At 31.0% G+C, this 13,746-nt stretch overlaps 1 protein-coding gene across 1 annotated transcript in view; it reads right to left on the minus strand.

Annotated features, from left to right (window-relative positions):
* Rat1 (5'-3' exoribonuclease 2 Rat1) overlaps window positions 1-13,746 on the minus strand; it is an 84,909-nt gene that overhangs the window by 15,114 nt on the left and 56,049 nt on the right. The gene's annotated exons all lie outside the window — the stretch shown is intronic.

The following is a 13,746-nucleotide window of genomic DNA, read 5'->3' on the forward strand; positions in this document are numbered from 1 at the left end:
TTTATATATATACACACATATATATATATATATATATATATATATATATATATATATATATATATACAATTTCATCAGTTACATTTAAAAAATAATTTTACTACTAATAAATAAAAATGAAATAATACATATTAATGTCGTCATGTGGGGTAAAATAGACCAATTTAAATAGTATTAGTAAATAGTATTTTCTTGTATTTTTCTGGTTGTATTTGCTTTAATTCGAGAAATATTTTATCGCTTAAGTGTTCAATTTATTGTGTAATAGTTTATTTTTTTGTTTTAAAGAAATAATCATTGGTGATAAATAGTTATCAAAACTAAGAAAAAACGATCCCATCCTATTATACCAATGTACTTAGTTTTTATCTTTATAAAGCAAAATTAAAACATCTTTTTCCTTTTTGCAACAATTTCTTGTTCTTTTTCACGGGATAGTCCATTTTATCCTACGTGTGGGGTAAAACGGACTAAAATAAAGTTTTATAAAAATCTTAATAACAATTAAACTTTTGCAAGTTTTGAAAGTTTAACATTATAATCTTATAATAAACATTCTAAAGTTTCCTTATGCTAAATTACGTACTATTATTAAAGTAATTGCACTGCTCGTAGTACGTAGCGTGATAATTATTAATTTGCTAAATTAAATCTTTTTTTTATTTAATACGGTACTACACCGATAAAGCCTATGTATCATGCTTGAAAGAAGGTAAAATGGGACGAGAAAAATACGAGGAGAAAGACAGAGAGAGCCCGCATCCGCGAACTACCTGGTTGCAAGAACAATGCGTACATGTTCTCCCCATAAAACTCAGTGCCTAGTACAAGATGGCGCCACTAGGAGGCAAAGTACCACTTGGGCGATTTCCGGTGACTTTGTTCCGCCCACCACTCATGGTGGCAGCAGGAGAAGATGAAGAAGAAGGTATGGACAGGACGAGGAAGCAGAGAATGCGGTGGAGGGGAGAGATGAGGAGGAGGAAGAGGAGGAGAAGGAAGAGGAGAAGAATCGATGAAACTCGAGGAGCGTCTTTGAAGCTACCGCGATGCTCGTGATGCGCACACGAAATACAAAAAGTCTCTTGCTCTATGAAGCCAGTTAGTCAAACAGGCAATGATTCTTTCGTCATGTTTCTCGTCGCATCTTCTTCCTCCTTTTCCCTCTTATCATCTCTCCCTCATCTATGTTCGATCCACCTCACTTGGCCATTGCAGTAACGTTTCAGCTTCTTTTTCTTTTCTTTCGTATATGCGTACAAGCTTTTACGCCATAGAAAAGAAACAAATCGGTTACGACTCCATGTTCTTTCTTATTCCTTCCTTCCCCACTTCCGCCTCCTTTTAAACGGCGATAATGGAGGCCCTCGAAGGCGGTTCTTCTAGCGCCTCGACGAGTTAGCCGGTGAAACGAAATGAAATGAAATGAAACGAAATGAAACGAAATGAGACAGGACGAGAGCCGAGGTAGTATTTACTCACTACGATTCGCGCAATTCCTCTACGCTTCTTCTCTTCTTTTCTCCTCCTCTCTCTCCTTGAGCTGTGTGTTTCGCGCTCATGATCCGCGCTTAAGAAAGGAATGTGATTCAACATACATGAACATAGCAGTATTTTTGAATATTTATAAAATTAACTACGTATACTAAGTTTACACTTCATGAAATTCATCCACTGCATTTCATCCACGGATATTTTTTGAAACAAATTTAGATTCAATTTTTCTCCAACGAAGAAATCGCAGCATCATTATTTTTATAAGCGGTATTATAAGCAAGTTGAAAGTCAAATTTCAAATATTAATTTTGTCAGAAAACTTAATCCACTGAAATTGAGAACACAAGATAGATAAAAAATATTCTAAAGTGTATCTAAAAAATTGTGTTTTAAAATCGACATTTACATAAATTATTTGTATTAGAAAAAAGAATTGTTTATGTAAATTTAAATCGTTATACATAAAATTTTGATATTGCTATAGATGTACACGTAAACCATTTTTACGAAATATTTTGAAAACGACGCACATAAAAGTCAAGAAAAAACTCAATAGCATAGATGTTATTTTTACATTAAAATTTTATTTTACATTTAACATTTAAATCTATTTTCCTTTTATAAGATCTTATAAAAAATAAAAAAATTTTTGTGGAACTGATGATTGTTAAAACAAAATTTGTGATAAAAAAGTTTATGATAAAAATTTGATTATACGAAATATTCCAACACCCTGTATTTCGAAAATAAAGTTGTTTCTAAACAAATGCTCACATAAACTTTTTTTTATTTTGATAAATTTTACACACTGGTAAAGTTCGGTAAGCATTCCAAAGACAGTCTGTATATACAGAATAATTCGCAGAATAATTTACAGAATTATTGTCGCAAAAATTTGAAATATTTAATAGTGTGTATCAAAAATTATCTTATAAAAAAGTTGAAAGAGTTTGAAAGAACATGTAACATGACAATGTTTGATTTAAATGAAAGCGTCAATGTTATGTAAAAGTCATCTTGAAACTTTTTAATAAATATATTTTTCATCGCATGTTATATCTGATGTCAAAATATTTTTAAAATAATATAATTAAACTTTTTTTAAATAAATTCCTGAGATATTTTATTATTATGTTGCACAAAAAATATGAAATATTTTACAAAGTATTAACTTTCGATGCTTTTGACTAAATGTTCTTATATGTAGAATGATTAAAGAAACTGATTAATAATACTAATTTCTGTATTTGCAATTTTGCAAGATATATTAATGTATTTGCAAAATATAATAAAATTATTTTGTATATAATTTGTGTAATAATTCTTTGTATTTTTTCTTTCTTACATTAATCAATTTATTGTGATCTATTTAAATTTAATATTAGCAAAATAATTTTATGTTTTTGATCATCAGTTTTAAAAGCTGGCGAAAAACGGTCATATCTATACTTGGTAAAAGTTGTACAATAGTGTAAACTATGTCATAAATAATGTTATCATATTCTCGATTCTTTAGCTACAAATTTCGATTTCCTTGTTACGAAAACCACGTATAAATTCTACAGTAAAATCATGTAGTCGATATTGAAGCTACATCGACTAAAAAACACATTCTCATAGATATATATAACGCATGTTTATTTCGATGGACGACAATTCGATGACAAACGATTTCAAAACCATATCTGCTAAATGTTCAGCCGTTTGTCGAAACAATTCAATCTACGCCTCGATGAGCTTTGGGAATCAACGAAACCGAAACTCGAGTGCGGAAAAGCTCCGATTTCCCAACCGGCTCGTGAGTATTCAGCAGAGCTTTCCAATTGCGTTTCGATATCGATGACTGGACGAGTCCCATAACGGCACGAAAGAGACGGATGGAGAAGCCACTCGTTCTCGTTCGTTTCTATGTAATCGATTCTGTCTACATTTAACCGTTTTACGGCAGGCATTCCGTTAAAGCGAAAATACACATAATTATCGCGCCTTTCACGTCTAGAGCTGAATACAGTTCGGTTTTATATCCCAATAGATCTGAGTTTCATAATAAACAGCGCGTTTGTTTCAAATACAGTCAATATTATTTACATAATTAAATATTCGCGCATTTCTTACAGCATACAATAAAATAGTATATTAGAATATATAAGACACGCGCACACACACACACACACACACACACATACGTATATAGAAATGGAAAAATATCTTACTATACAGGGTGATAAAAAAAGGGTCTAAGACTTTAGGGGCTTATAGTACTCACCGAGAGGAGTAAAAAATGCTTCATCAACATAGGTCCTAAAATAAATTTTTTCGATGTAAAATCAACTTTTATATTTACGAGCGTTCGATATCGTAAGTGAGTCTCTTCGCAACACATTGAATGTAAACAGAAGAATTGGTTTAGAAGTACATTAGTTCAAGGTTGTATGACAACACAAGATTATTACTAATGTCAACAAAAATTACTTGATAAACGCAAACCTAGTACAAGTCTTCAGTATTCATTCATAATACGGTTATTAGTGTTATTATCGTTAACAATGTCCGCCTATTATTCTAACGTGGAAATGGCACATATGCATTTGCCGGATGCAAGTTATTGTAACTTTTTAATGAATTATTTATTCGAAGTCTCTTAGATGATATGCCTTATCGGAAGAGATTACATATGTGGTTTCAGCATGATGAGACTCCACCACCATTTTTTAATTAATGTGAGACAACATTTAAATCAAACTTTCAAAGAGAGGTGAATAGGAGGACGAGAGGAGGTCCAGTAGAATGGCCTCCTCGATCACTTGACTTGAATTCTTTAGTTTTTTTTGTGTGTTGGTGCACTTAAAAACTTTAGTCTACTTATCACCGATAAATAATGGACTTACGACAACGAATAGAAAATGCATGTCGTATACGAGACACGGAGGAATATTTAAAAATATAAATATTTAAAAACGTCGATCCACGTGATGCACGTGATCCGCAGATGTGAGTTTTGTATTGAAATGAAAGGAAGACATATCAAACATCTGAAAAAATGTGAAAACAAACTTCTTCTTTTGTATTTTTCGAAAGAATTGATTTTGGGACCTATGTTAATTATACATTTTTTACTCTTCTCGATGAGTACTATAAGCTCCTAACTTTTAAACCCTATTTTATCACCCTGTATGTATATTTTAACAAATCAGAGAAGCGTTATAACGTCTATAATTATAAAAAAGAAATGTCCTTTTAATTTATATTCTTTTAACAGAAAACGTTCAAATAATATATCTCAGAATTTACGAAGCCGCTTATCACAGATCTGAGGTCAAAATAATAAAATTCAAAATGGCGGATCCAATATGACACCATAAATTAATTGATTTTTATGCACGTACAGATCTGCAGTAAAATTTAGTATTTACGAGTTTTTGTAGTTGTTGACTGTAAATCTGAGATTTAAATTACAAATTTGCAAACTATTCTAATATAATAACTCAAAGTATTGCAAATTTTTACGATATTATTTTTATTTACATGAAATTTTATTTATAAAAATTTGTTTGTTCTAAGTTTAATGTCAAATTTATAAACACTTGTAGGTACCAACTTTGATTTCGAATCAATATGCAAAAATTAATTCATCTAATGGTGATCATATTGGATCTACAATTTTGTAATTTTAAGCAATTCATAATCAACAATCCCAAACATCTAATTGTAAGTACTTCGTATGCGCGCGTGCGTGCGTGCGTGTGTCAAATATATATATAATTCGAAAAAATTAAAAATTCTATTCATAGAGAGCTGCGAGACATTATGACGTGCCTCAACATTACAATTGTTATTATATTTCGTGACAAGTATATCATGCATTACATACATACAAAAGATATGTTGCACATTAAACTTATACATTATTTTTTAAAGCAATTTTTCTTAATTTTAACAAAAAACTCTGCGGGATCTTCTAAAGGTTAAAGATTTATTTTTGAAAGTTGGTAAGTCTAAAATTAAAGTAAAGTTTAAAAAGTGCTGTCAATATGAAATTTGCTTTTCTTTAACATTTTGTTATTAATCGTCACTTATTCATGTACAATTGTGTTGAATAGCCTTCAATTAAACTTTCTTATGATCTTTTTATAATAAAATAATCAAGTATATTTCGATTGTAAAATCATTTAATTTGGATTATTTTCTATCTCTCGAAATTAAAATATATATATATTTATACATTTATATAAAATTTTACAGTTTTTGACGAAAGTTTTTCGGCAATTTGATTTAGCAGTGTGACGTGATTTTGCAAACGCGAGCATTTCTGTTCCGAACGTTTTATCTTTGCGTTGTGCGGCGCGAGGTATTAGTAGAATAGTAAGCAAAGTACGCGCGGCACAAGAGCAAGGCAGAGCTCAGAGAAGCGGGATAAAAAAAAGGGAAAATCAGAGGAGGGACCCTTGACCCTCTGCCTGCCTGTCTGCCTGCCGCATACAGCTGATACCGATGCTACGCCAGCGAATCCTTACCGTGCAATGTGCGTTAATAAACTTGAAAATGTGTTGGTGACTTAGTCGATCATGTTCTCTTTTTTCACCATTCTCTCTTTTTCTTTGTTTTTTTCTATTTTACGTCTCTCTAACTATTTCTCCTATTTATCATTACCTTCCATTCTTTCGATATTTTCCGTTTTATCTTTTACCCGAGATTTATCACAGTCGTTTTATACAACTGTCCTTTTCTAGTTTTATTTAAAAATAGATTACTTTTTTTATTTATTATTTATTTGATAATTCTTGTGTTACATTGATCTGACAATGAGTCTTGGCCTGTTCTGATTACAAAGCGCTCCGACGTATTAATATATGTAATCATTAAACAGTTTTTTATTCTCTCTATTTTTAGTATATATTTCTTTCATTTTCTTAAAATGATAGCGTGCGTATTTCTTCAAACTAGAATCAGATTCAGTGAATAAAAATAATTGTTTCTCGATGTTGTAAACATCAGAATTCGGATCAAGCACTTCTTCTCACGTTCCCGGCATTCGGCAGTTCTTGTATCTTGCATACCCTTTCGCATTTTGTCTCTCGTTGCATACTTTCGGAATACGCGTGCATATAATATAAATAAATATAGACGTGTACATATACGGGCATTGTGTATCTTTATGATCAAAGTACAACATACAGTCACACCAAACACGTTTACAAAACAGTGTTGGAAAAAAGAATGTAGTCGAGGTATAAAAATAACTCTCTGTTAACTCTCAAACTTGTACAGCTTGTAAAATTTATTTTACTGAAATAGCCAGATTGATAATAATCGTGTGATTGGAGAATCTTTGTGACATTTAAAATCTTTAAATTCGATTAAATATTAATATTTCGAGAACAAATATCATACACCAATAGCAAGATGACGTATCATATTAAAATATTCATAACTCAGAACTATGTTTGATAATTTGATGTTTTTTGAACATTTGACATGTATAAAAGATTAAATAAAAAGCTAAGATATTAACAATATAGTATATAACACAATAAGCAAATTAATCAATAAAATAGTAATTTTAGATATTTTGTTAACAATTGTAATGTTAAATGTCTCGATACTGATGTCTCGACTTGAAAAGCATTAAACATAGCTGACATCGAGAGCTTTTTAAAACGCTATAATAAAGTTATTTTTCATTAAGAACTTTTCGAGTTATGAGGCTTGAAAGTTACGGTAGAGTGAGAGAGAGAGAGAGAAAGAAAAAATAACGCAACACATTCAACGCTTCTTTTTCTCTCACTCTACTGTAACTTTCAAGCCTCAAAACTAGAAAAGTTTTTAATGAAAAATAATTTTATTACAGCGTTTTGAAAAGCTCTCGAAGTCAGCTACAAGAATATGCAATAAAAAATGGGGGTTTCCATTTTAAAATTTCAAAGTAACTTTTACGTGATCTTAACAACACTATTCAAGGTCACACTAACATTGCCATGTAATGCGTTACTTAAAACTCTACAGCTTTTATTTGAAATATTTTTTTATAAAACTTATATTTTTCGAGATATTCCAGGGTTCCGATACTTTTTCCGCACTCTGTATATGTAGGTATTATATAAAATCAACTGTCACGTATGTAAAAATATTTATTTTTTGTTTAATATTATTGTAGAATTTTATCTCTAATATCATTCGAATAGTCTGTGTGAAAAATTATACATTTTGTCTAAACATCATTGCTATAAAGAGTACGATATACAGAGTATTCAATTTATTATATTATTTTTTAAGAACAGCAGTTGTGGATGAATGTCATTAATTTTTTAAAAGGGATATTATTGTGTATCTTAAATATTGTAAATAACTATCTTTTTAAGCGTTTTTATTTCTCGGTTGTAATAATTCAAAATAAAATTTGCGATTATAATATTTTGCAAACTACGTGATTACTATTATAAACTCTTTTTACATGTATATGTCTAAAGCATAAGAGATAAATTTAAATATTTGAATTTCTTACAATTTCTGACTTTCACTTTCTCTCTTTGTGGTAATTCAAAATTCCAAAAATTAAATTGTAAATTTCGATTGCAAATTTAAATTTAACAATTTTGTAAATCCCAAACATACGATCTTTATGTAAATTTAATTGCTTTTCCATAAATATCATTTTTTATAACATTTTTTATAAAACGTTTCTATTTCTTAATAGTTATGACATTAACAATGTAGAATACAATGTTGTGTTCGAATGTAAGTAATAATAATAAATGTCTATTGGCCATCTAAAGATAAATGACCATTTTCACAATGGTGTGAGACTTCATGAAATCAGTAGAGTTAAGTGACAAGTTTACTTCCTCCAGTACCATACGTTAAAAAAGATAAGCAATGGAATATAGTTACATTATCTGTTTATTTTTCATTCGAAAGCGCAATGACCAAAATGCAACGGAAGTTGCAAGATAATGTGTCTTAGCTTTCGTATATTATTTCGATGCGTATTCGCTGTACATGCCAAAATGCGCTCGCTAGCAAATATGAAAAAGACACAACTCGGTCGTGTCAGAGGCGACCAATAAATTTATCGAGCGGGTGTTGGCATGGAGACTGCTGGACAGAACTCGGTTGGATGGCCCGAAGGGCGATGAGAGGGCTCTCGAGAATCCTCCATGAGACCGTCACCGGAGAAATTGGAGGCAGCTACGGCACCCACGGCACCCATAGCCCAGGCAAAGGAACGAGGGGAGAAGAGAGACGTGTTCGAAGGTAAACTATATGTAGGTGCGCGGAAGTAAGAGACAGAGCGATAGGAGGAAGGGAGGGACGTGAGAGGGGGGGGGGGAGACGCTGTAAGCAGAAGAGGAAGAAGAAGGATATCGATTCTCTCGTTGTGATCCAATCAACAATGGCGCCTTATCTGACGCCTTCACCAGATTTTTAACTTATTGTTAGTTTTTAATGATAACAATACGTTTACCTTTGATATCGCGCAAACAATTTTTAACAATTGAAAACCTTATCTCACAAATTAATACAAGCTGCAAGATTTGAATCTCGAGTATTAACGCAAGAAATGTTTCATCTAATTGTGCATTGTATTTTAAAAGACATATAATTAGAAAAAGCAAAAGAAAAATATACATACATTTTCCTACATTTTTTTACTCTTGCGCAATTCTGTTTCTGCACAAATTTTATTTAAGAATTACTTATGAAAAATACCTGGTTAAAAATAAAAAAATTTAAATAAATGATTTTAATAAATACTCATATCATCGCTAAAGATATTAGTTTTAAATGTATTAAAAAAGAATTATAGTCACTATACGCACGCACGTACGCACATTGTTATAATTTTTATTTTTGTAAATAGTTCTCTCTCTCTCTTTCTTTCTCTCCTTCTCTCTCCCTTCCCCCTTTCTCCCCCCCCCCTCTCTCTCTCTAATATAATTTAATTAAGAATCAGAAACATTTGTTCAATTTTTAGATATCTTTTTAAGTAAATTATCTTATTGTGAGATGATCATACGCGTACGTTAGTTTAATTCATACATAGATAAACTAAACAAGGTAATAACTGATACTTATTATTTTCAGATAATATGCGACAGCTGCCGCCAATTTATATTTCGCCCACTTACACCGTGGAGTGAATATTTGAGTCAATATTTTCGACATTTATGACATAAGAATATCCTACTATGAGGATATCCTATTGTAGATATTTGTATCTAAACAGTGTTCCCTCTCTTCCCTCCTTTATTGTCAAAATTTGATTCTAATATTAAGACATTATTGATTTTCAATGTACATAAAAATGTGTTAGATTTTGTTCTATAAAAACTACTTATTGACTGAATAAAGTCAAGTCACAATGTAATGACACATTCACCAGGTAAATAGTAATTTTAAGTCACATTAAAATCATATATTGTAATCACACAACTTGATTTTCTGAAACATATCAAAATTTGATATTTAATATATCTGTGAATCGGGGCCGTTACGATTGTCTTAGACGTCCCTACGCTGAAATTCACCCGCGCGTTCCAGCGCAAAGCTGGAAAAAAAAGTCATATTTTTCTGACCACCACGCGATTAAACGGAGTTTTACAAGTAGGCAGCATCGAGCCGGGTAGAAGCGAGTCATCGGAGACCGAGCGATTTTTACATGTTTTTGGACACCAAAATTATTGGCGCCTATTAAAATTTTGCGCTCCTCTAAATTTTACGCCCTACGCTGGAGCGTATATTGTATACTGCCTTGTAACGCCCCCATTGCGAATACAAAAAAATCTGCAAAACATTATATATATGTAAGTATTTACTGAGAACATATTAAAAGCGAAAAATCAGATCCTTCTCCTAAAAAATTATGTTCATGTGACTTAACATAATATACGTCTAGAAGGCAAAGCCACCTTAACCATTGGGTTAATAGGGCTGCAGTTCTAGGGCGTTACGCCCGGTGAGCGCCGCGGCCGCCGTCATTTCACAAGGGTCTTTTATTTATTTAATTATTTATTTTGTACTGATGAAATTGTCTTTTACACTTTTATTACATTTTAAACAAATCGACTTTTTAATTTATTTTAATTTATATATTTATATCTTTATTGTTATATCTTTAATTTATATCTTTATGTTTTTATTGTTTTATGAAATAATAATACCAGCATTCTGATGTAAAAATAAAAATGAGATTTTTTTTAATTATGAAAAAGAGCGCCTGATATTGTTAGCCCAGAGCACTTAAATGTATTAGGCTTTGTTCTGAGGTGCTCATATAGTACAGTAGCAAATATCATAAATATACACACGGACGCGCGCATGTACACACAAATTGCTTGTATTTTATCTTTTAATGATTTTATAAACTTACATAGAAAAAAACCACACTTAGTCTATTACAACGTATGTTTGGATATAATTTATAAATACAACAAATTTTATATTTAACAAAGCTGTCATAATATAGCTGTGTACACTTATACAATCATAAATTTTTAAATTTAATTGAAATTTCGAATATCAAATTTACCGATTTTTTATAGATTACACTACAAAATTTATAAAGTAAAAATATTAGCATTTATTTTTAACTAGACAAAAAGGATAAACAAACATCACGTTTAATTGTCAATTTCACGGTAAATATATATCACAAAAATAGATTTCTCTATTGGTGTCACACTTTTTATCTGATATCACTTGAAACATTCAATACTGTATCCACTTTTCATCATTGATGTAGTACTGTTTACAGGTCGCGCGAAAATTCTAATTTAAACTATAAGTTTTGGTTCATTTTTTTCGTTTTGCTAATTTTTCATTTTAAATTATATATCTATTAATCTTTTTTCTCATATACAGGGTGTCTGAGAAAGATTACGAACCGTTTTGCAATTTTCGTAATAATTAAAGAGAAATTAATTATAAAGGATTGGCAAATAAACGCGCGTATTGCGTACTAAATTGTGAAATGTATGTTCTATGCGTGTGCTAGGCGTGCCAGCGGCGAGTGTCACATAGCAAAAGTTTGATCGCTCAGCGATGACAGATGTACACAATATGTAAGCAGCGAACGGCCAGAAGCTCTATTTTTCGTTGCCGTGCAATACTTATCGCTAGCACGCATACATCTCATAGTTTTGTCGCGCAAAGTGCGCGCTCATTTACTACCTTTTCAATTATTATTTCAATAATTATTGCAAAAATTGTAAAACGATAAATCACTTTCTTGCTCAGTTTATTGTGCTCGACCCGTTTACGAAAGGTTTCGTAATTTCTCTCAGACAAATGTACATTCTGTATATGAGAAAAAAGTAAATAGATATATAATTTAAAAAGAAAAATTAGCAAAACGAGAAAAATGATTCTCGTAAAGCCGGCCACGCACATTCAAATAAGCTTGTCAAGTATACTTGTGCAAGTCTATCGGAACGTGTGTACCGTATTTGCGATAACTGTGCAGTTTTGTCATTTACACGTTCCGGTAGACTTACACAAGCGTGCTTGTGCAAACAAGTATGTATGTGCAGCTCCACAATCAAATAATCAACATTTATTAATTTTTATAAATAAAAACTCCACAAAAATTAAAGCAATGGGAATAAAAAAAGTAATTGAGGAGCAATCGTTTTATAAGAGCAGATTTAAAAAAAATAAGTGTAAATAAAGTTATTTGCTAAGTAAAAATTGGTAACTCTTCTCTTGTTTTCGTGTAATAGCATTATTAATATTAATTAAATGAGTGAAACAATTACAGATATCAAAGGAGCATTTAAAGAGCAATTTTTTGGTATATGTTTCAACATAATTACTTTAATTCGCTAACTTTCAATTGGTCTGAACTGAGCCTGCCACGCCGCTACACACGCTCACACGTTTACTTGCGCAAGCCACTTTGACGCAAGTATATCGAATGATTTTTCATATTTGCTCTAGTCACTTGCGCAAGTCAAAATAACTGTGCCGTTTTGTTATCTACATGCTCCAGTAAACTTGTACAAGCGTGCTTGCACATGTATACTTGATAAGTTTACTTAAACGTGTGTAACCTGCTTAAACGTAATCGTTGAACATCTCGAGAAGGATGCATCATTTTGCTTCGGGGCAAAAAATTATACTATGTATATCGATACCGTAGATTATGAAACTATTCTTTTCAACCCCCAAAAATCGCTCTTCGGGGTTTTTGGGCGAATGAGGGGAGAAGTGCTATCTCGGTATTTTCAAATAGGAAGGATGTATTTTAACTTAGGATTCAAATTCTACGCAAAAAATAAGACTTTATTCTTGTCATTTTTTTCAAATTCCCACGAATTTTTTAGTTATAGAGAGTTTTCCTCAAATTTCGAGTTTTACAAAATGCGGTGTAGTTCTGATACTAACTGAAATAACTAAATTCTGAAAAAAGATTCGGAAAATGCATGTCAAGAGCTTTCTAATGGCTGGTCACAACACTCTTTTCTATTATCAGACCATAGTTTGAATGTGTTTCACTAACTAAGGAAAACCTGACCGAAACACTACCTGCTTCTGTCAAGACTTTACAAATGTAAACATTTCTCTCTCATTTTGGTCAAATTAACTGTTATGACACACTGATATATCTTGTATATGCGCGTATATAATATATGCATATATGTATAATAAAGTTTAGAAAATTTTAAAAAAATATGTAATAAATTTTTATAATTTATTTGTAATATCTCTCTTTTGAAGTATGTACTTAATATTTAATATTTGAATGTTTTTAAAATAATATAATATTCTCTTTTTATAGATAATGGATGAAGAAAATATGTTGACGCAAGGATTAGCTATATTAATAATAGGAAATCTGTGGTATAAACTTAAGAATCAGAACAGTATTCATGTTCACTCATTTCTTCTTCGTTATTGATAATAAAATGTTCAATAAAATTAAAATGTAATAATAAAATTATATATTTTACAAAAAAGATCTTTTCGATGGGTTAATTAAAAATGAGCTTAAAATGTATTATTTTCTTCAAGATTTAAAGCAATAGGAATAAAATTTGTTCTAGATATTATTTCTGGTTGCGCAGTTTTAGAGAGCTATTTTTGATTGCACAGTATTAGGGTGGAGATGTGATAAAGAGTTATTATTTAGATTCGATGTAAACTTTGGCTGTTTTAGCGAAACAGATAAGGACAAATTTGAAATAGAATTATTTGAGTTTGTACTAGAAATAAATTGATGTAAGAAATTTTCAATTGTGTTTAAATTAATGAGAA

Source organism: Linepithema humile, chromosome 6 (genome assembly GCF_040581485.1).
Source record: "Linepithema humile isolate Giens D197 chromosome 6, Lhum_UNIL_v1.0, whole genome shotgun sequence".
Classification (NCBI taxonomy): Eukaryota; Metazoa; Arthropoda; class Insecta; order Hymenoptera; family Formicidae; genus Linepithema; species Linepithema humile.